The 20,576-nt window shown below is 36.4% G+C and overlaps 3 long non-coding RNA genes across 3 annotated transcripts; 1 reads left to right on the forward strand and 2 right to left on the reverse strand.

Annotated features, from left to right (window-relative positions):
* Positions 1-77: 77 nt before the first annotated feature.
* On the reverse strand, positions 78-309 carry LOC113563857. The gene is made up of 2 exons (XR_003407632.1): positions 239-309; positions 78-184 (listed from the first exon to the last, which is right to left on the reverse strand). It is a non-coding gene; the product is annotated as an uncharacterized LOC113563857 (long non-coding RNA).
* Positions 310-481: 172 nt separating this feature from the next.
* On the reverse strand, positions 482-1,318 carry LOC113563858. The gene is made up of 2 exons (XR_003407634.1): positions 1,033-1,318; positions 482-850 (listed from the first exon to the last, which is right to left on the reverse strand). It is a non-coding gene; the product is annotated as an uncharacterized LOC113563858 (long non-coding RNA).
* Positions 1,319-4,428: 3,110 nt separating this feature from the next.
* LOC113563861 lies at positions 4,429-10,177 on the forward strand. Its single transcript, XR_003407637.1, has 2 exons — positions 4,429-4,697; positions 9,627-10,177. It is a non-coding gene; the product is annotated as an uncharacterized LOC113563861 (long non-coding RNA).
* Positions 10,178-20,576: the final 10,399 nt, after the last annotated feature.

Raw genomic sequence — 20,576 nt, forward strand, 5'->3', positions numbered from 1 at the left:
AAGTGCAAGTGTCAGCATACTCCCCTGCAGTTCCATACACTCTTAAACAGAGCAATATCATCGCTATTAATCACCGCTGTTTGTGTGCACTTTAACATTTTATTATTACTAAAAATGGTCCCACGGAGTTTGGGCCAGCTTCGTTTCAGTTGTTAGAAAATGGGACTACATGTTCAATTAACCTCTAAAAAAAAATATTAGTGTATTAATATATACAATATGTATGAATAAAATTTACCTTAAATGAGCCCTTATGTGGGTTGTATTTGTTGTTCCTCATAAATTGAATTCATTACGTTAATTATTTAATAAATTAAATTCGAAAATAATTCAAAACATAAATTCATTTAATTTAAAATAATTTACCATTTTCTTAGAAAATTGGCACTCAACAAAAATCAAATCACAAGTGACCCCGCGATAAAGAGTGCGTGCCTTTTAAAAAAGGAATCCGTTAATCTATTTCGATCTCTTTTTGTCATTTCCCTTTAGCGCGTTCCCGTCCATTTTACTTCCATACCTTTGCCTTTGTATGCCACAAATTTCTTACGATGCCTATGCGCTTATTGGGAGCGCTTAGCAGTCGGATAGAATAAATGAAAAGGCGATAATTGTGCTTGAAAAATCATCACAATTTCATCGATTGATTAAGCACATTATCATTCCATTTTCATCGCCTTAAATTATTAGGAGACAGATCGCGCGCGAGAGTGCAGTCGAAGCAGTTGGCTCAGTAGCGATGAACAGTGGAACTGCAGGATATATATGAAATATACATATGTATAAGAACCCCGCTCCTCTGCTGACGACACCGACAGCACGGCTCTGCGGCATAGGAAAAGAGAACTTTCTGTAAGAACATTTTGACATTGAACATTTATCATCAATGGGAGCACGATAATTCCCAATCAATTAAGTGAATAAATCAAAACAAATATAAATTTAAGGGCTTTTAATTCCACAAAAGTAAATCAGTCCCATTTTTAGTCACTTATCTTCAGAAGACTTCCGACTGTATTTATAGTAACTTACTTGAACCATAACAGCAATCCGAAGGTTATCCTTAGGAATGGAACTTTTACATCCTTTACAAGCGGCTCGTCCAGTTCTAGCATATTCGGCAAGATAAGGTAATTCAATATCCATATTCTAGTTTGAACGTATTGTGGCCAATTTCGAAATAATATAAACATGGACAATATACATATATCGAATTATGTATTTTCGAAAACAATAAATTTGTATATCGAAGATAAAGACCAAAAAATATTGTTATACTCGATCTCCAATGATTCTAAAAACTCATGCCGTTAGAAAGGTGTATACAGTTAAAATATAAATGTAAAAGTGCTAAATTAGATACATAGTTATAGAATTTGAAAACAGTCTAATTCTGTTTTGATTATACATTTTCTATTTTAAGAAGGAAGTGTAGTCATCTCGGCGATTAAGATTAACATTTGTATCTGTTAAGTCTCTTCGTTTCTCTAGTTTTATTTTTCTTTCAAAACCCAATTAATAAATGACACCTTCCCAAAAATGCTGGTTTGCGGCGAAAATTTTACATTCATTAACCAAAGACAGTAGAATAATAAGATGCGTAACGGCCATACATTGGTTTTGCACTATGCAGCCACATTTTTGGTGAAAATTGAGAAGCATAAAAATCTAAAAATAGAATTCACTTGCTTGTATGAGTGAAAATAGTAAACAAAAAAGTGTGCATGTGATCCGAAATCAATTTTGATCTAAGAAACGAATTTGATTAATGTTTTGGTCAATTTAGTTGTAATATGACCTAAATATTATTTAAAAATTGATGCCGTGACTATTATTTTTTTTAAGAAGTTTTAATATTCTTTAGTTAAAATCGCCGCTCGAATTAGCTAACGTTTACATATAAATATTTTTATTATTATCTGTAATATATGTATTTTTTGGTATCCACCACGGGGAGGACATTACAATTGTAATGGGGTCGTGTATTTAATAATAATAAATGTTAAACAATAAAATATTTCCATGTTCCCCAACTAAGCTAGTTTTTTAACTTTTGCTTTTCGATATAAATTGCTTCTTTTTTTTAATGCATTTTAATAAATTTTTGTACTATATATATATACATATATGTATATATTTATATTTAGTCGTCACTAATTTTTCATTTATGAGATAGAATGCTGAGTTTTGCTAGCTTTTTTTGTTTATCAGCTGTCACAGTCCACTTGCAATGCTTAAAAAGTAAAACTTTTATAAGTTTGTTTAAAATATCATTTTTATGCACATAACAGTCATTATTTGAGTGAAACCATAATGAGTGAAACCATACGCTGTATGCGTACAAGAGAGCTGCTGGCTCTAGAGCGCTCTCTCTCTGGCCCTTGAACAAAAATTCGAGAGAGCCTGGAGCCAGCCCGAAAAAATCGCGTGCATAAAAATCATATGGCGTTACGCGTCTTATTATTGTAGAGTCTGCATTAACTCTATGAGTAGTAAATATACATAAGTACTTTACTAGTATCCTTAAACGGAAATATCCACGAAGGTGGATTGAAGGACAATGGACATCGGGCTCGTCGACACAATTGAGAAACTCGACCATGCATTACGCACTTTTTTTTATACACTGCACTATGGGGAATTAAACCATATTTTGTTGGCATACATAAATATCTCGTAAACTAGTCTTATACACGCCTTAATAATTATTTTGGCAAAGTGGGTGTGTCGCCACCGACCACCACGCCACCCCCTCCCCCATGAAAAAAAAATATTTTTTTTACTCAATATATTACATTCGTTTGCATGTTCAAATTCGCACGACAACAATTCAGTGACTTCTCGCGGAAGAGGAAGTCGCTTATGTTTTTGAATGCGACTATGAAACTGTGAAATCCTCTGTGAAACATCAGTAAAGTGGAATTCAACTTTGCTTGAATTTCCAAGTATGTTCAAGACTGCCTTCCGACCATACCGGGACGGAATCCAACCTTATCCAGCTTTCTATTGCATATTTTCCATTTATGCAATAATTTAAGATAAAGTGCGCGCGCTTTCTCCCATAAGTAACTCTAATTAATTTCAAAAGTGATGCACTCGGTATGCCCACAAATTAATTTGAATATTGCATTCAGTATGCACCACATGCGCCAGTATGCGCCACACACTTCTACTAGGGCCGCATTGCTAATCGAGAGGTTGCTATATAAAAACTATAAAAGGCCGGACTATAGGTATAATTACAAAATGACTTAATCAAACTCATTTAATCGTTGACTATCAACCGAATTTGCTGGATTGCCTCTGATCCCAACGTAACCGGGTACCCAAGCAGTCTTATAATGGGCTGTATTTGATCAGAGATTTCCGGATGCAAAACGAACAGGTATTAGTTTTCTTTATTGCTTCGAAGGTTGAGAGAGAATCGGAGCAAATAAATTAGTTCCTCTGATTTTCTCTGCTATCTTTACAGCTTCTAGAATAGTAATTGCCTTTGCTGTGAAAACTGACGAGTTGCTAACTATAGTTTGTTTGAGCACATCTTCTTCCGTCGTAAGTGCAAGACCAATAAATTATTTGATCTCTGACGACCTATCATTGTTAAGAAGTGAAATATTATTATCTTTATCTCCTCTTTATCTTATTATCTGTATGCCTTATTCCAATTAACTATTGAGTTGTGATGTTGATTTCGTGATATAATATTGCTTAATTGGGTGTTTATTAGCATGTTATCCATGTTGTATGGGCGCCTCGAAGGCTCAAGTTTGTGTGGAGGTAGAAATCGGTAGGATTTCGAACTAAACATTTAAGGCAATAATCGTTTCTTTGAAAATCTATTGTCTATAAATTTACGACATTTCGCATCGCCTTTTATAAGATTTTTTATTGGTTTTAAAATAACAGGTAGGGTATTTAGAAACTTAAGCCAACTTAAGGCAACAAGGGGCAATTTAAAAAATTTCTGAGGTTCTGAGTAAAATATTGTATATATGTACATACATATATCCGGACCCATAGAAACCTTTTCAAAATATTAGAACCAAATGTGAAGTTTGTAAGACCTTTTTTTTTGCAAAACAGAACACGAAAAAAACTCCTTTTGAAAAAAACTCCAAAAACCAAAAAAAAATATTGAGGCAAATATGCTTGTAACATGCATCGACATTCATTCAAAATTAACTTCCATCATTGAAACAAAAGCCACAGATTGGATTGAAAGTAAAAACTTTTGACTGGAAATGGTTAATATCATAAGTGTGTTAGGATAGATACTCGTAAGGCTCACAGTACCATGTATGCTCCATGTATTAACTTAGGTTGAGGTATGAAACCCATGGTGGCAAACAGAAGCGCAAGATCAAATCCCCGTTATGAGAAAGAACCATATGGTCATCTCGCTCTCACTCATAAGTTTGCACTAAGAGATAAAAATATACACCTAGCTATCAGGCATACATAGAGATATAGGAGAGCATAAGCAAAAGGCGAATAATCGGCATTAGGTGGCGAGTTCTTGGTTAGATGAGTCGAATAAAGAAGCGACGCATCGGAGTGTTGTTAAGTGTTCACATCAAAAGTGGTTATTACTCACTATGCCTGACACCATATTAAACCAATACTCGGTGCACTAACTAACATTTGGACACTTCGTGGGACAGTGCCCGGAGCGCAAGAGCGCCAATATCAACAATTATGTAAGACAGATTTTTTTTTCAACCCCATTAATTACAGAATGCCTTATAGACACCGGGAGTCCAATATCATTTGCAAAAATAAGCAGTATACCCAATGAAGTTAATTTAGAATCTGCTACGAAAAACTATTTCGGGCTGAATAAAAGCCAACTGATAATATTTGGAAAAATCTTGTGTTATATTAATATTAAAAGAAAGAACAAAATGTTATTTTTATTTAAACGTGGTCCCAAACGGTTTTATGAGAAATAATGATGTCCTCGGACGAAATTTTATGAAAGCGTGCCAGTTGAAACTGGATCCAGATGCTTTGGGAAGGGTTACGGTTAACCCATTAGATAGCAAAAGATATAGAAAAACAATTAACAGTTATTAACAGTAATTAGCGAAACAGATATTGGAACGGTTAGTACAACAGTTAATCCTACAATTAGTAAAACGGTTAATCCTTCAGTTAGTAAAACAGTAATCCTTCAGTTAGTAAAAAAGTTATTTTTTAGTTAGTAAAACGGTCAAAAAAACAGTTATTCCTCTAGACAGCGTAACGACGGATCCCACACTTAGTCAGAAATTTCATGCTACAGTTATGCCCAGCTATGAGGAAGCATTTAGAGAAATCTTTAGCATTGATTACATAGAAGATGAGCAAATGAATTACAAGCCTTAGAATGTCAAAAAAAGAGATTATTAAATTCAATTAATTAAGTGTTAGGAGACCTGCCAAACCTTTAGTTAATTGTGAAATAAAACTATGTTTAGAAACGTCAAAACCATTTAGCTGGACCCCAAGAAGACTCGCCTTACTCGGAGAAAGAAAAGGTACAAAAATTGTTAGATGAATATGTAAAAGAGGGAATTATACAACCTAGCGAGTCAGAATATGCTTCACCAATAGTTTTAGTAAAGAAGAAAACAGGAGACATACGACTATGCATAGACTTTAGGAAACTAAACAAAAAGTTAATTAAAGATAATTATCCGATACCGCTCATTGATGACCTCTTAGACAAACTATATAACAAGAAAGTATTTTCAAAACTTGTTTTAAAAAATGGTTATTTTCATGTATTTGTTAATAAGGAATCGGTTAAATACACCTCATTTGTTACACCTTTATGGCAATTCGAATTTCTCGAAATGCCAATGGCATTCGAGGATCTTATAAGGGACAACAAAGTAATTATATACATGGACGACATCATGACCGCCAGCAAGGACACGGTTGAGCATTTAAAAACCTTAAAGAAGGTTTTTCCTAGATTAACTCGAAACAAATTAAAATTAAGAATGGATAAATTTGAGTTTCTTCAGACAAATATTAAGTATTTAGGATTCATTATAAATGGCAAAGGCATTAGGGCTGATGATGATATAAACGATTTTTCAACATTGGCAAAACCATTATATAATCTTTTGAGAAAAGATGAACAATTTAAATTTGGAGAAAAGGAAATGAACTATTTTTCGACACTTAAAAAAAGTTAGTGCAGGCACCGGTTTTAGCCATTTATAATTTCAAAGACGAAATAGAGCTGCACTGGGGCGCTCTTGGTTTCGGTTCTGTGTTATGCCAAAAGAAAGAGGATGGGAAATTGCACTCCATATTTTATTTTTCGAAACGAACAACCGTCGCCGAAGCAAAATATCATAGTTTCGAACTGGAAACAATGGCAATTATTCACGCGCTGCGAAGATTTAGAATATATTTGTATGGAAAACGCTTTAAGATAGAAATTTTCTTTCTTTAACGCTTAATAAGATTGAACTTAATCCACGAATAGCTGGGCGGTAGATGGGCGCTAAAGCTCCAGAACTACGACTATGAACTCATACACAGAGAAGGTAAAAGGATGCAGCACGTAGATGCTCTTAGTAGATGCACGAATTTTCTGATAGTAGAATCGAATACGTTGGAAAATAATTTAGTAATATCAAACACCAAGGATCAAAAAATTCATGAAATTAACAAACTGTTAGAGAAAAATGAACATAAGTCATTCGAAATGAGAAGCGGAATAATTTATAGAAAATGTAACGATGGCAGACTTATTATTTTATTTTGCCGCAGACATGGAAGATCATATTCTATATAATGAGGTCGAAAACATAGGTAGAGACAAAATGTTAGATATATTCCTTAAATCTTATTGGTTTCCCAATGCCAAAGACAAACGTGTAAGCCATATAAGAAATTGCTTAAAATGCGTTGCGTTCTCCCCTAATACGGGTAAGGAAGGATTTCTGCATTGCAATCCAAAAGGTAGCAAACCGTTTGAACTAATACATATCGATCATAACGGCCCAGTCGGCTCAGGTAGATCCAAAAAACATATTTTTGTTGTCATCGACGGTTTTACAAAGTTCGTACGTTTATATACTACAATACACTAATACCACTATCCCACTAAACCCAATGCCACTAATACAAGGGAAGTATTACAGCCCTGAAAGACTATATTAGAGCATACAGCAAGCCAAAGTGCATCATTTCTGATAGGGGAAGTTGTTTTACATCGAAAGAGTTTGATGATTTTGTGTTGGAGTTATGCTTAACATTAGCATATAAAGATTGCGACTGGATCACCCCCAGGCGAACGTACAGGTTGAAGAGTCAATACAAGTTTAGGTCCAATGATAGCAAAACTGGTAGAACCAGAGAAGGGTATATATTGGGACACACAGTAATAGATAAAGTTGCTAAATAATACACAACACCGCAGTATCAAGCAAAGCAAAAGTTGATTTGGTTTAGAACAAAGAGGAAAAATAGTAGGCGAATTAAAAGAAAAGCTAGACGAATTATATGGTCGAGTTGTGTGTATCTCTCGTGTCTAAACATGTGTTTAGACATGATAAGTAGACAAACTATAAATAATATATTAATTTATGTAGATCACTCTAAAGGATTGACGCATCGGAGCACATTTATTATATATAATAAATTATATTATATATAATATATAATATAATAAATATATATAATAAATATATAATATATAATAAATTATATTATATATAATAGGTTGGCAAATATCTCCCCTCCGCTTTTTTTGCTCATTTTTCAATGCTTTATAAAGTGATCGGATTTAGTTCAAATATGCGCCGTTTTGTTCGATAATCTGTTTCCATCTAGACGGCAACTTCATAATACCTCCCTCGTAGAAGCCCCCTCCTTATTTGCGAAGAACTCGGACAGCCACTTTTCACAAGCCTCTTTTGAGTTCAACTTTACACCACCAAGGGCATTCGCCATGGACAGGAACAGGTGGTAATCACATCCGAGCTCCCGTAGCTTCTGACGAGTCATTAACGAAGTGTGTGGTCTGGCGTTGTCCTGGTGGAACACTACACCCTTCCTGTTGGCCAATTCTGGACGCTTCTGGTCGATCGCCTGCTTCAAGCGGTCCAGTTGTTCGCAGTAGATGGTAGAATTAAGCGTCTGGCCATATGGGAGCAGCTCATAGTGGATGATTCCCTTCCAATCCCAATCCCCAAACACACAACAAAACCTTCCTGGCCGTCAATCCCGGCTTGGCCACTGTTTGGGACGATTCACCGGCCTTCGACCACGACCGTTTTCGCTTGATATTGTCGTATGTGATCCATTTTTCGTCGCCAGTCACCATCCGCTTCAAGAATGGGTCGAGATCGTTCCGTTTCAGCAGCATATCGCAGGCGTTGATTCGGTCCAGAAGGTTTTATTGCGTCAAATCATGCGGCACCCAAACATCAAGCTTTTTTTTGTATCCAGCCTTCTGCACATGGTTTAAAATGGTTTGGTGACTAACTCCCATCTCCTGGGCGATGTCACGAGATGCCACATGCCGGTCTAACTCGATGTATTCCATGATTTGATCGGTATTGTCGTCACAGGTCTTCCGCCGGCTGGCTTATCCATGGTGTCGTTTTCACCGGCTCTGAATCGTCGAAACCATTTCTCCGCGGTTCGAAGTGATAGAGTACCATCCCCCAAAACACCATTAATCTCACGGAAAGTTTCTCTAGCGGATTTGCCTTTAACGAAGGAAAACTTTAAAATAGCGCGAATTTCGGGGTTAGTGAACTCCATGTTTACACGTCTATAACTGTTGAATATCCGAACTAATCATGCATAGCGTCGTTTTGTAGGTTATGTCAAGACCTTTCAAATTATGTATAGTATTGCCAGATACGAGCTTAGCGAGATGTAGCGCTTTGTACATAGCCGCGAAATTCAAAAGACAAAAAGGCGGAAGGGAGATATTTGCCAAACTAATGTATAGATAGATATACATATATATATATATACTGTGACATATCCATAAGTCCCTTAGACTAAAGCGTATGCCTACTTAGCATATATACAATTATAACCAACACACACAACACTACCCTTTATGAGCCAATCAATACCAGATAAGAGCCAGACTGTCATATGAATACAGGATAGAACTGAGACAAATCACTCACTGGTAGACTTAACATCTATTGCCTAATCTATACATTTCTTGCCTAAGCCCTCTCACAATTGTCACGTTCCCACGCTCAAAGTTCGGACTCGCAAACTCGGATACAGAAGTTATAAATTTCAATAAAAAAAATCGTAAGAATCTAAGAGCACTTGTCTCGAAGAGCGAACGCACTTGATCCAAGAGAAATGCAAAGATAATTAGAATCACTAATTCCAAAGCTCTCTCTAAACCCTAAAATCCGAAGTCCATATTTGAAAAGCTCGTGACCGAGGCTTAAACGTCAATTAATCCAGATCCATAAGTTAAGTTCAGTTTCAGACCTAAATTAAGAAGGTCGGTGTTCTTCAAAACATAAAAATTGTAATTATTCAGTTCTTTAAAATTATATTTTTATAATTAATAATAATTTAACTTATGAATATGGCATACTTATAATTATATAAATTATTTATTTCCTTATGGTCCAAATGTCCTCCAGTTAAGTGGCTCCGGCAGAAAGAAAATACAGAGAAACGGGAGAATTTACCCTAGCTCCAATGCATCACGCCATGAACTCATGGTAGGCAAGTCGACTCAGCATTTGTGCAGCGCAATGCGGTTCCCCGGATAAAGGAAATTTCCGATTTCTGTCGCTTAGCGCGGAGCGCTGAACTTGATTTGGGGGCATCAGAATTTTATACAAATCTACTTAGTTGCTAGGGCAAACATACATGTATGCGTATTACTAGTTGTTAACTTATATACGTGTATGGTATGGTATGTATGCTTATCCAATTACTTGATGTTTTTGATTTTATTGTTGTTTCTTTATTTTTTTCTGGCATTTAAAAATTGCATAGTTACACTATTTTCTGTTGTTTGTCTTGTCAGCTGTAATTATTAAAAATTTAATTAGTTGTTTATCATTGTCAGTGCACTGCTCATTTAAGCGGACACCGTCTTTTATATGTTACCGATATGGAATACACTATTACAATTTATTATTACAATAAAACATGAAACCGGGAGATTTATATTGAGACAGAGAAAAAAAGGGTATTAATTAACTTGGTAGGAACATCTTACAATTTTCTATTTTGAACATTAAGGGGAGATGAAAAAAGTTAGTTAAACTTAAAAACGTAGGTCATATAATTGAATTGAAATCAGAAGATTTAAAAGAGTTGTTAATATAATAAATAAACAATCCGAAGATATAAATCGATTTGTAAAAAATAAAAAAAAGAAAAGACGATTAAAATATTTGTAGGTATTCTTTATACATCTTTCTTGAATATATCGAAGATCAATAAATGAGTTTAACAAGGTTAAACTCGAGGAGTTAGAGAACAAAAACGAAATTATTATCAATCAAACCTTTAGCTTGGTTAGGGAGCCAGCATTTTATTAAAGACTTAATTTAGAGAAACACAATATAAATGATAACTATAAACATTTTATGAATATGAAAAAAATTACTTTTTATTTTGGACCAAAAATTTATTTATTTATCATAGATCAATGTTTCTCTCAAGTCCTTACTAATCAATACGCATGTCAACAGACATGGTGATCACACTAACATGATTATCACATATAATTTAAGTGAAACTTACATTTAACAGGGTTGTGAAATCTACAAAACAATACTGGGCAACATATTATAATAATAAACTTTAAAATTTGCAAATAAGCTTTTTTTAAATTTAAGACGGATGATAAATCATGTAAAGGTGGGACGATTTGGTTCGACGGCACCGTAGTGGAAATCATTTTACACGCCAAACAACTTTTTGTTACACTAACGACCACGTTACACTTTTGAAAAGTATTTACATTTTTATTTATTCATAGAGTTAGAGTCGGCGTGACAGTTGTGACAATTAGAATGGGCGTGGCACTAAAATGCAAAAATATATTTGAAATTAGTGTTTCTTAGGTGCTTTTGTCCACTGGTCCTGCCTCAAGAAGTAAACTTTTCAATAAACAGATTTCATATTTGTATTTATTTTATAAATATCAATTTTTATATATGAATTATTTCTATAACATTTATTTTAATTTTTTGAAAAATGTATATAAAATTACCATAATAATTTGATTTTACCTATGAAGTTTTTTGAATTATTTACTATATTTACAAGTACAAATTCCAGTATACAAGTTACTAGTAAAAGTAAGCAGGAATACCTAAGGAACGTTAAATATTACGGGAATAGTATCAATATATCTTGATGGCTTAATTCAAACTACTGAAGCTATAGTTGAAGACCGCTTTTTCTTTTTAGGACTCTCTTACAAATAATTTTGCGTACGTTCGAGGAAAAGAAGGAAACTGTAGAAACCCTTCAGTTAACGATTTTAATATGATAATTGCCAAACTACACATTTTTAAATTTTCACAAAAGTCGAATTGCGAATCAGATGATGATGGTAATGTTGCCAATGGAGTTCGATTCAATAATATATCAGCCTTGCCTTGAAAAAAATGAAAAAAAGAAGCAAGAGTATTCTGTATCATATTCAGAAATTGTACAAGGCACTAAGAGCTACTTTGGCAAAAATTTTGATGATTTTTTGTGCAATTACATTGCACATTATGTACCCATTGATTTTACTTGATTTTACAGCTTCATCAGAGCTTATCATACATGAGAAAAACTACACGATAAAATCTTTAAATTGATTTTAAAGATTTAAAATTGATCTTTAAACAAACTTATTAAAGCTATATTTTTTAAGCATTGAAAGTTGGCTGTGATTGCTGATAGAAAAAAAACTAAAGTGAGCATTCTATCTCATAAATGAAAAAGTTAGTGATAATTCCTACATGTTAAAAATAATGAAGTATAATATAATTAATAAAAAAAGGAGCTTATTAGCATGTTAAGGATATTACAACGAAACTTTTTTAATAATAGTTTATTAGACCATATTCGTTTCTAAGATCTAAGTTGATTTCGGACCGAAAATCGTCTTCTAGCACACGCGCACATATACATTTTCTTGCTTACTGTTATGAATCATACAAGCAAGTGAATTCAAATTTTAGATTTCTAGCTTATGCTCTGAATTTTACGCAAGTAAACCAAAAAAGTTGTACAAAACCAATGTATGCCTTTTAAGCACCTTGTTATTCTAATGTCTTTTCTTTTACTCTACGAGTGACGCTTATAAAAATCGAATGGCGTTACCCATTTTAATACTCTAAGGCTTGCATGACTGTTATTGTTTTCATTTTAGCCAAAAAACTATTCAAGCAAAGCAGTTTCTACGTGCTCTACAAAATCGAACAATTTAGAGTTTTATGCGATTTCAGGAACCATGGTTGATATGGGCCATATTAGCGGATGAACTCACGTAAGCATTTTACTTCTTTTTTTTTTTGGATATTTATTCTTTAAATAGTTTAATTAAACTTATTTTGTTATTTTTTGATAATTGTGTGTTTTTGATAGTTTTATTACTGAATAATATTTGAATGTAAGCTTGAGAACAAATAAAAGAATACAATGTGGTGCCGCTTTCTTTGGGTTCTTAGATTCAAACAATATGACACCTTAGAACACTTAGCTGTTTTTAAAGCTAAACAAGATAAAATGCTATAGTCGAGTTCCCCGACTATTAGATATCCGTTACTCAGCTAGTGGAATTGCAAAGATAAAATTTCAAAATTTTCTGGAATATCAGTAAAAACTGGAAAAAAAATAATAAAATGAAAAAATATTAAAAGTGAAGACCTAGGAGTTTTGAGCGGTTTGTGGGCGTTGGAGTGGGCGTGGCAAAAAGTTGTTTGGAAAATCTATAGAAATTTACAAGATATATAAAAAAGGGAAAAAAATCACTTTTTTCAAAAGTGTGGGCGTGACAGTTTTGAACGATTTGTGGGCGGTAATGTCAATATTCTAGCTTTTGTAGTCCCTGAGATTGAGACGTTCATACGTACAGACAGACGGACATGGACTCGGTTATTGATCCTGATCAAGAATATACATATATACTTTAATGGTCGGTTCCTTCACCTGTTAAATACTTTTCAATGAATCTAGTATACCCTTTAACTCTACGAGTAATAGGTATAAAAATCAAAACATTTTTCAAATATGTAAAATTTATATGACTAATTTCCAAAAAGTGGGGGCGTGTCAGTTTTGGGCGGCTTAGGGGCGAGTAACGGGCTACATCATCTATATCAGCTACAGCTACTCAGCTATATATGTAGAACACCTCTAAATGGATTTTCCTAGTTTTTGAGGCTGGATCAATTTACAGAGCAGCTCCAATAGATTATAATATATTTACGTTCGATTAAAAAAAAAATGGTCTGCCTATAATTTACAAGGAAATTTTAAAGATTTTTTTGAGTCCAAATTTTTCTCCAAATTCTCTCCGCTTTGCTCGGGTCCAAGGTCCATCATTTCCCGTTTGACCTGGTTTCCCTTGACTCCTACTCCATTCCAGCCTTCTTTGCTGTTGCTATGCCGCTCTCCTGCACATCAATTTGTGGGGAGTTTTAAGACTCCTCACATGGTGCACGTATATACATATATAAATGTATAATTCTAACTTCATGAATAGTAACACCCTGGATACAACACGTCGAGATCTTATCCGCCAGGATTAGAGTGGGGTAAGTTTGACGGAACAAAGATTTACATTATATCTCTTGAACTTTTTTAAATTCTAAATGGTGAAATGCTGACATTAAATAAAGACATGAAAAATATTTGGGTTTATTAATTTGACTATAGTACTAAATGCCATTTTTTCTTTTTTGATTCTGGAGTGATTTTTTCGGTATTTTATTTTTAATTAATTTCTGTACGTGAGCTTCAATCTTATCTGTTTGGCTTTCAGGATTTCTATAATTTGTTATATATCCTTCATTCATCATTCCTTCAATCTCAACTTTTGCTTATACAAATTATTTGTAGTTAATGATTTGGTTTCTAGTCCGAATACATCGCTATATTTAGTGCTTGATTCTAAATCTAATTGATAGTTGAATATTTTATAATGAAGTCGATTTCTAGTATTCCGTCACACTGAACAGCGAGTTCCAAATGTACAATATAAAAATTATGTGGGATTATTATATTTATCATTTTTTATTTCGACAAAAAGAAACAACTCCGATTTGGAAACTGTTCCACCAAAACTGTTCCGTCCAAAATAAGTAGTTGTTCCGAAAACCATTGATGGTGTACGCCAACTGATATTGGAAGGTCGTCATGTCGAAAGATTGAGACAACCATAGGCATTAGCGGGACCAACCTACATTCAATACTTCATGAACACTTGACCGTCAACAAAATTTGTACGCGTTGGATCCCACACAATTTGTCAATCGCTCAAAAAAAAAAAACTCGTGTTAATTACTTGAAAGAAATGCTCCAAGCACGTTCAAAACATCGTGACAGGTGATGAACCATCGAATTACGCGTATGAGCCCGAAACTAAACAGCAGTCGACTGTATCGGTGTTTCAAGATGGGCAAAATCGAACGCGCACGAATCACTTCCAAGCTAATAATCCCATTTTTTCGGAAAAGCGGGACATGTCGCAATCGTACCATTTGAACAACACAGAATAGTCAACTCTCAGTGGTACACAACCATTTGCTTGCCAGTTGTCTTCCAGGAAATCAGGAAAAGCAACCGTCGAAGCCGAATCATTCCTCATCGCGACACTGCGAGCTCTCACACATCGGCTCAAAGAACTGAATTTTTTAGCACTCAAAACACTCGATTTGTTGAGTCATCCGCCGTATAGTCCTGACATGGTACCCAATGACTTCTTTTTATTCCCGTACGTAAAAAAGAATGAGAGGGTAATGTTTTCCGACACCTGAAGACGCGGTAGATACGTTCAGAATGCATGTTTTGGAGATACCTCACGTGGAATCCATTTTATTAGTTTTTGGCTTATGTGAACGCTTAACAACACTCCGATGCGTCGCTTACACTTCTTATTTTTCTTTATTCGACTCGTCTAACCAAGAACTCGCCACCTAATGCCGCGCTTTGCTTATTCGCCTTTTGCTTATGCTCCCCCATATCTCTCTGTATGCGTGATAGCTAGGTGTACATTTGTATCTACAGGGAGCGTTATGAAAGTAATGCGCATGGTTTCATTGTCACGTAACTACCTGTCGTAGCACGTTTGGACCTGTCTGAATTTGGGGCGGAGTCTCTCCTTTCCAACGCGCTCGGTCTCAGTTCGCTCTGAGCAATAGAAGTGGTAGGACGTGTCGTAGAGCGAAGTCATTCCACACTGAGATCTCGAAATGCACTCCTCCTTAAAGGCCTCTCGAAGCATTTGATAAGTTTCCGATGCATTTTTGCCAAGTCGCACACAAAACTTTATGGCGTACCGCTGTTCCAGCGAACGCTCCATCGCACCGTGACACAACAGAAAAAATGTATGCTCTCATATAGTCTTTCAGGGCTGTAATAACTTCCCTTGTATTAGTGGCATTGGGTTTAGTGGGATAGTGGTATTAGTGTATTGTAGTATATAAACGTACCAACTTTGTAAAACCGTCGATGACAACAAAAATATGTTTTTTGGATCTACCTGAGCCGACTGGGCCGTTATGATCGATATGTGTTAGTTCAAACGGTTTGCTACCTTTTGGATTGCAATGCAGAAATCCTTCCTTACCCGTATTAGGGGAGAACGCAACGCATTTTAAGCAATTTCTTATATGGCTTACACGTTTGTCTTTGGCATTGGGAAACCAATAAGATTTAAGGAATATATCTAACATTTTGTCTCTACCTATGTTTTCGACCTCATTATATAGAATATGATCTTCCATGTCTGCGGCAAAATAAAATAATAAGTCTGCCATCGTTACATTTTCTATAAATTATTCCGCTTCTCATTTCGAATGACTTATGTTCATTTTTCTCTAACAGTTTGTTAATTTCATGAATTTTTTGATCCTTTGTGTTTGATATTACTAAATTATTTTCCAACGTATTCGATTCTACTATCAGAAAATTCGTGCATCTACTAAGAGCATCTACGTGCTGCATCCTTTTACCTTCTCTGTGTATGAGTTCATAGTCGTAGTTCTGGAGCTTTAGCGCCCATCTACCGCCCAGCTATTCGTGGATTAAGTTCAATCTTATTAAGCGTTAAAGAAAGAAAATTTCTATCTTAAAGCGTTTTCCATACAAATATATTCTAAATCTTCGCAGCGCGTGAATAATTGCCATTGTTTCCAGTTCGAAACTATGATATTTTGCTTCGGCGACGGTTGTTCGTTTCGAAAAATAAAATATGGAGTGCAATTTCCCATCCTCTTTCTTTTGGCATAACACAGAACCGAAACCAAGAGCGCCACAGTGCAGCTCTATTTCGTCTTTAATATTATAAATGGCTAAAACCGGTGCCTGCACTAACTTTTCCTTAAGTGTTGAAAAACAGTTCATTTCCTTTTCTCAAAATTTAAATTTTTCATCTTTTCTCAAAAGATTATATAATGGTTTTGCCAATGTTGAAAAATCGTTCATATCATCATCAGCCCTAATGCCTTTGCCATTTATAATGAATCCTAAATACTTAATATTTGTCTGAAGAAACTCACATTTATCTATTCTTAATTTTAATTTGTTTCGAGTTAATCTAAGAAAAACCTCCTTTAAGGTTTTTAAATGCTCAACCGTGTCCTTGCTGGCGGTCATGATGTCGTCCATGTATATAATTACTTTGTTGTCCCTTATAAGATCCTCGAATGCCATTGGCATTTCGAGAAATTCGAATTGCCATAAAGGTGTAACAAATGAGGTGTATTTAACCGATTCCTTATTAACAAATACATGAAAATAACCATTTTTTAAAACAAGTTTTGAAAATACTTTCTTGTTATATAGTTTGTCTAAGAGGTCATCAATGAGCGGTATCGGATAATTATCTTTAATTAACTTTTTGTTTAGTTTCCTAAAGTCTATGCATAGTCGTATGTCTCCTGTTTTCTTCTTTACTAAAACTATTGGTGAAGCATATTCTGACTCGCTAGGTTGTATAATTCCCTCTTTTACATATTCATCTAACAATTTTTGTACCTTTTCTTTCTCCGAGTAAGGCGAGTCTTCTTGGGGTCCAGCTAAATGGTTTTGACGTTTCTAAACATAGTTTTATTTCACAATTAACTAAAGGTTTGGCAGGTCTCCTAACACTTAATTAATTGAATTTAATAATCTCTTTCTTTGACATTCTAAGGCTTGTAATTCATTTGCTCATCTTCTATTTAATCAATGCTAAAGATTTCTCTAACTGCTTCCTCATAGCTGGGCATAACTGTAGCATGAAATTTCTGACTAAGTGTGGGATCCGTCGTTACGCTGTCTAGAGGAATAACTGTTTTTTTGACCGTTTTACTAACTGAAAAATTAACTTTTTTACTAACTGAAGGATTAATTGTTTTACTAACTGAAGGATTAACTGTTTTACTAATTTGCCAACACACAGGGCATGTGAGATTGCAGAATCTGTTTGCAGTCTGCGTTTTGTAAGGGGCTACACACATGGTTCTAAATGTTTCTTTGCGAATGGGAATTGCGATTAATGCCGAAATTAAAAATCAAGGCCGGATCACAAAAGTCACCTTTTCGGCCAACTAAATTTTGTCAGAAGAATTATTTTAGAAAGCGAGGTTTTCGTTATTTCCGTTTTTATATAATAAGTGTTTATTAAGAGTTTAATAAGTGTTGCAAATTAAACATCATGCACTTTACAAGGTCCTTTACAGGTGTTCTTTCACAAAGGCGAATATAACATAATTATTAGGCATTCTGGGAAAACCCTAGGCAGGGTTTTAACTAATGTGTTCGCAAGTGATAGGACGGCGACCATAGTTATTGCTTTTCTGGCGAGACTTTGCGGGGCTAATGACAGCCACTCGATATGAGGGGGGATGCGTTTGGCTCTTTTATTAGTACCGTGGTGATAGTTTGGAGGTTTTGACTGGCTAACCGCCACCGCTCTTGTAGCGAGGACAAAAAAAAATGTGCTCCACCTCCTCCAGACTGCTGATATATACTTGTTGCCAAGGGTTGAGGGGACCATTATTTAGGTACGTTACGGAAGGATCGTCGATCGACAGTATCTGAAATAGTGTTGAGTGGCCGTTAATGAGAGATTGCCAACTAATTAGAGTTGCCAACTGCGTGGGGAAAATTCTACTTATCTAACTTAACGGCCGCGTCCCAGAATTCACCGAAGTGGGGCGATCAAGGTTGAATGAACTAACAATTGGTGCCCGAGTTCAGAATGTTGTTGGCGATCTGCATGTCAGATAAGAACAAGTTGCGTAGCTAAATCAGCTTATTACCAGTGCTCACAACATTGGTAGCGTTTTCCATACATTATTTATTCACCCGATGGCCCGATTATTCACCCGGGCCAATAAAGTTTGCAAATCGCTGCTTAGAGAGATTGCGGGCCAGCATGAAGAAATGTTTTGGTAATGTGGCCCTTCTGAAGTAACCGTGGGTGCCTTAGGAAGCAAGGATTTATTTTCTGATGGCGTTCTCCGATACGCAAGAGCCCATTGTCATCCCACATTGTGCATAGGATCTCAGCTTGCTTCAAGGAGGGAACAGGCTATTTGTGAATACAGGGGTACATTCATCCCTGAAGTGCACAATTTGAATATTTTTCAGCAGTAGCTGGGTTCCGCACTTCAGGTCATCTAGACTAAGTTCCTTGCGTCCAGCAGATGCCTGATGAACTTGTACAAGGAGAGGGCTGCAACACTTAATAGATGCTTTACCTGTCTCGTTCAGAGTCATTGGGGAGTGTCCCCAACCAGTGGATTAGGGTTTACTTAAGAGCACGCTGTCTACAATGCGCTCCGCCGCAGTCTGAGCCAGTAGACTCTGATCAGCTGCGCAATGGTTAACATTGAGATGGAGTTGGGTTTATTATGATGGCTACTAGGTTTTTTTAGGCACGCTCTGCAGCTTGCCAACTGCGCTTTGTGTAAAGCCTTTTTGATAGTCTTTTGGGTCACTTTCTGTGTAACAATGCTAATGTGCTTCCATTGGGATACCTTCGTGCAGCTTGATCGCCTTGTTGTTGAGCGCCGAGAAAGTGCAGTTAGCACCTTTGGTCTCTCTGGTCGCTGGGTCTCGAACGCGGACAGCAGGATGCTGATTTTACCTTCCATCCTAGCAAGATGTCTTCAGGTCCCCGTTCTGAAGTGCTGCGGCCAGGTCCAAAGACCGATGCGGCGATCCTGATGGGAACTTCGACCCGCCTTTCTGACGATATGCTAATAAGGTCCACTGTCTTCTGACGTGTCAAAGACGCAACACTGCAGTCGCTAGTTACCGGCGTTAGGGGGCTTGCTCACCCCTCGCCACCGCTCCTCCTGAAAGTTTAGTTTGAATCGGGAGGACTGCCTCCCGCTGTGCTATCCATCAATTATATTATATATACGATTGGATTGGCTAGAATAGAGGCAATCATCGAGAGCATCAATAGCCTGGGAAGTCAGCAATACGGCTTCCGGAACGGGAGGAGCACTCCAAACGCTCTCATGGCTGTGAGAAACATTGCCAAGAACGCAATGGATGGTAACAGATGGTTAGGAGGCAGGAAGGAATATTGTGAAACTGGACACCTCTAAATGGCCCGTAATCCTCGAGATGGTCGGACTCACCATCGTGGCGCACAAGACCGAGGCGGTCTTATCAAGCAGCAGTAAAAAGGTGGAGAGTATGCTGGTCTCCGTCAACGGGACACAGTTGGCCTCAAAAGATTCCTTAAAAGTACTTAGGCGTGACAATAGACCATAGAATATCATGCATGGACAATGCTAGATATGTTTGCAATCACAGCCGCTGCCTTGACTAGACTCATGCCTAACGTTGGAGGTCCCAAAAATTCGGCCAGGAAACTACTGGTGGCGGTAGAAAAGGCAACGCTCCTATATGCTGCACAAATTTGGACCAATGCCACCACCAAAAGGATCATACCTGAATGGAGCGTACTTGGTGTTACGGTCTATGGCCCTTAGGCTTATAAGAAGATTCAGGACTGTAATCGAACTAGCTTGGCAGGCTTGCCAATTGCCTGGAGATCATTTTCGTCGCCCAACTCGGGATGGAGCTACCCGGATAGAGGCTCGCGCGTGGCTGCTGTGGTAGTGACAAAGCAGATTGCAAACGTCGCAATGGCGAAGGTGGTTATCATTATCACTAATATGATAAAACGAGTCCGAGCCGACGAGCTCGAGGCTAAATAGAGCTGGAGGCTAAATCAGAGTAGGTGTCTTGTGTGCTGGCGTAAGAAAAATACTACCTCAGCGTACCCGGCTTGTCGTAAAAGGACAAAAGAGGAGCGCCTCCTGGCATGTTTTCAGGTTTTTCATACCTTGACTGGTAGTCCCGGTGAGCGTGTAAAGGGATGAAGGGCACACAGAGGTTTCTGTTTTAGT

Source organism: Drosophila erecta, unplaced genomic scaffold (assembly GCF_003286155.1).
Source record: "Drosophila erecta strain 14021-0224.00,06,07 unplaced genomic scaffold, DereRS2 tig00000021-arrow-pilon, whole genome shotgun sequence".
Lineage (NCBI taxonomy): Eukaryota > Metazoa > Arthropoda > Insecta > Diptera > Drosophilidae > Drosophila > Drosophila erecta.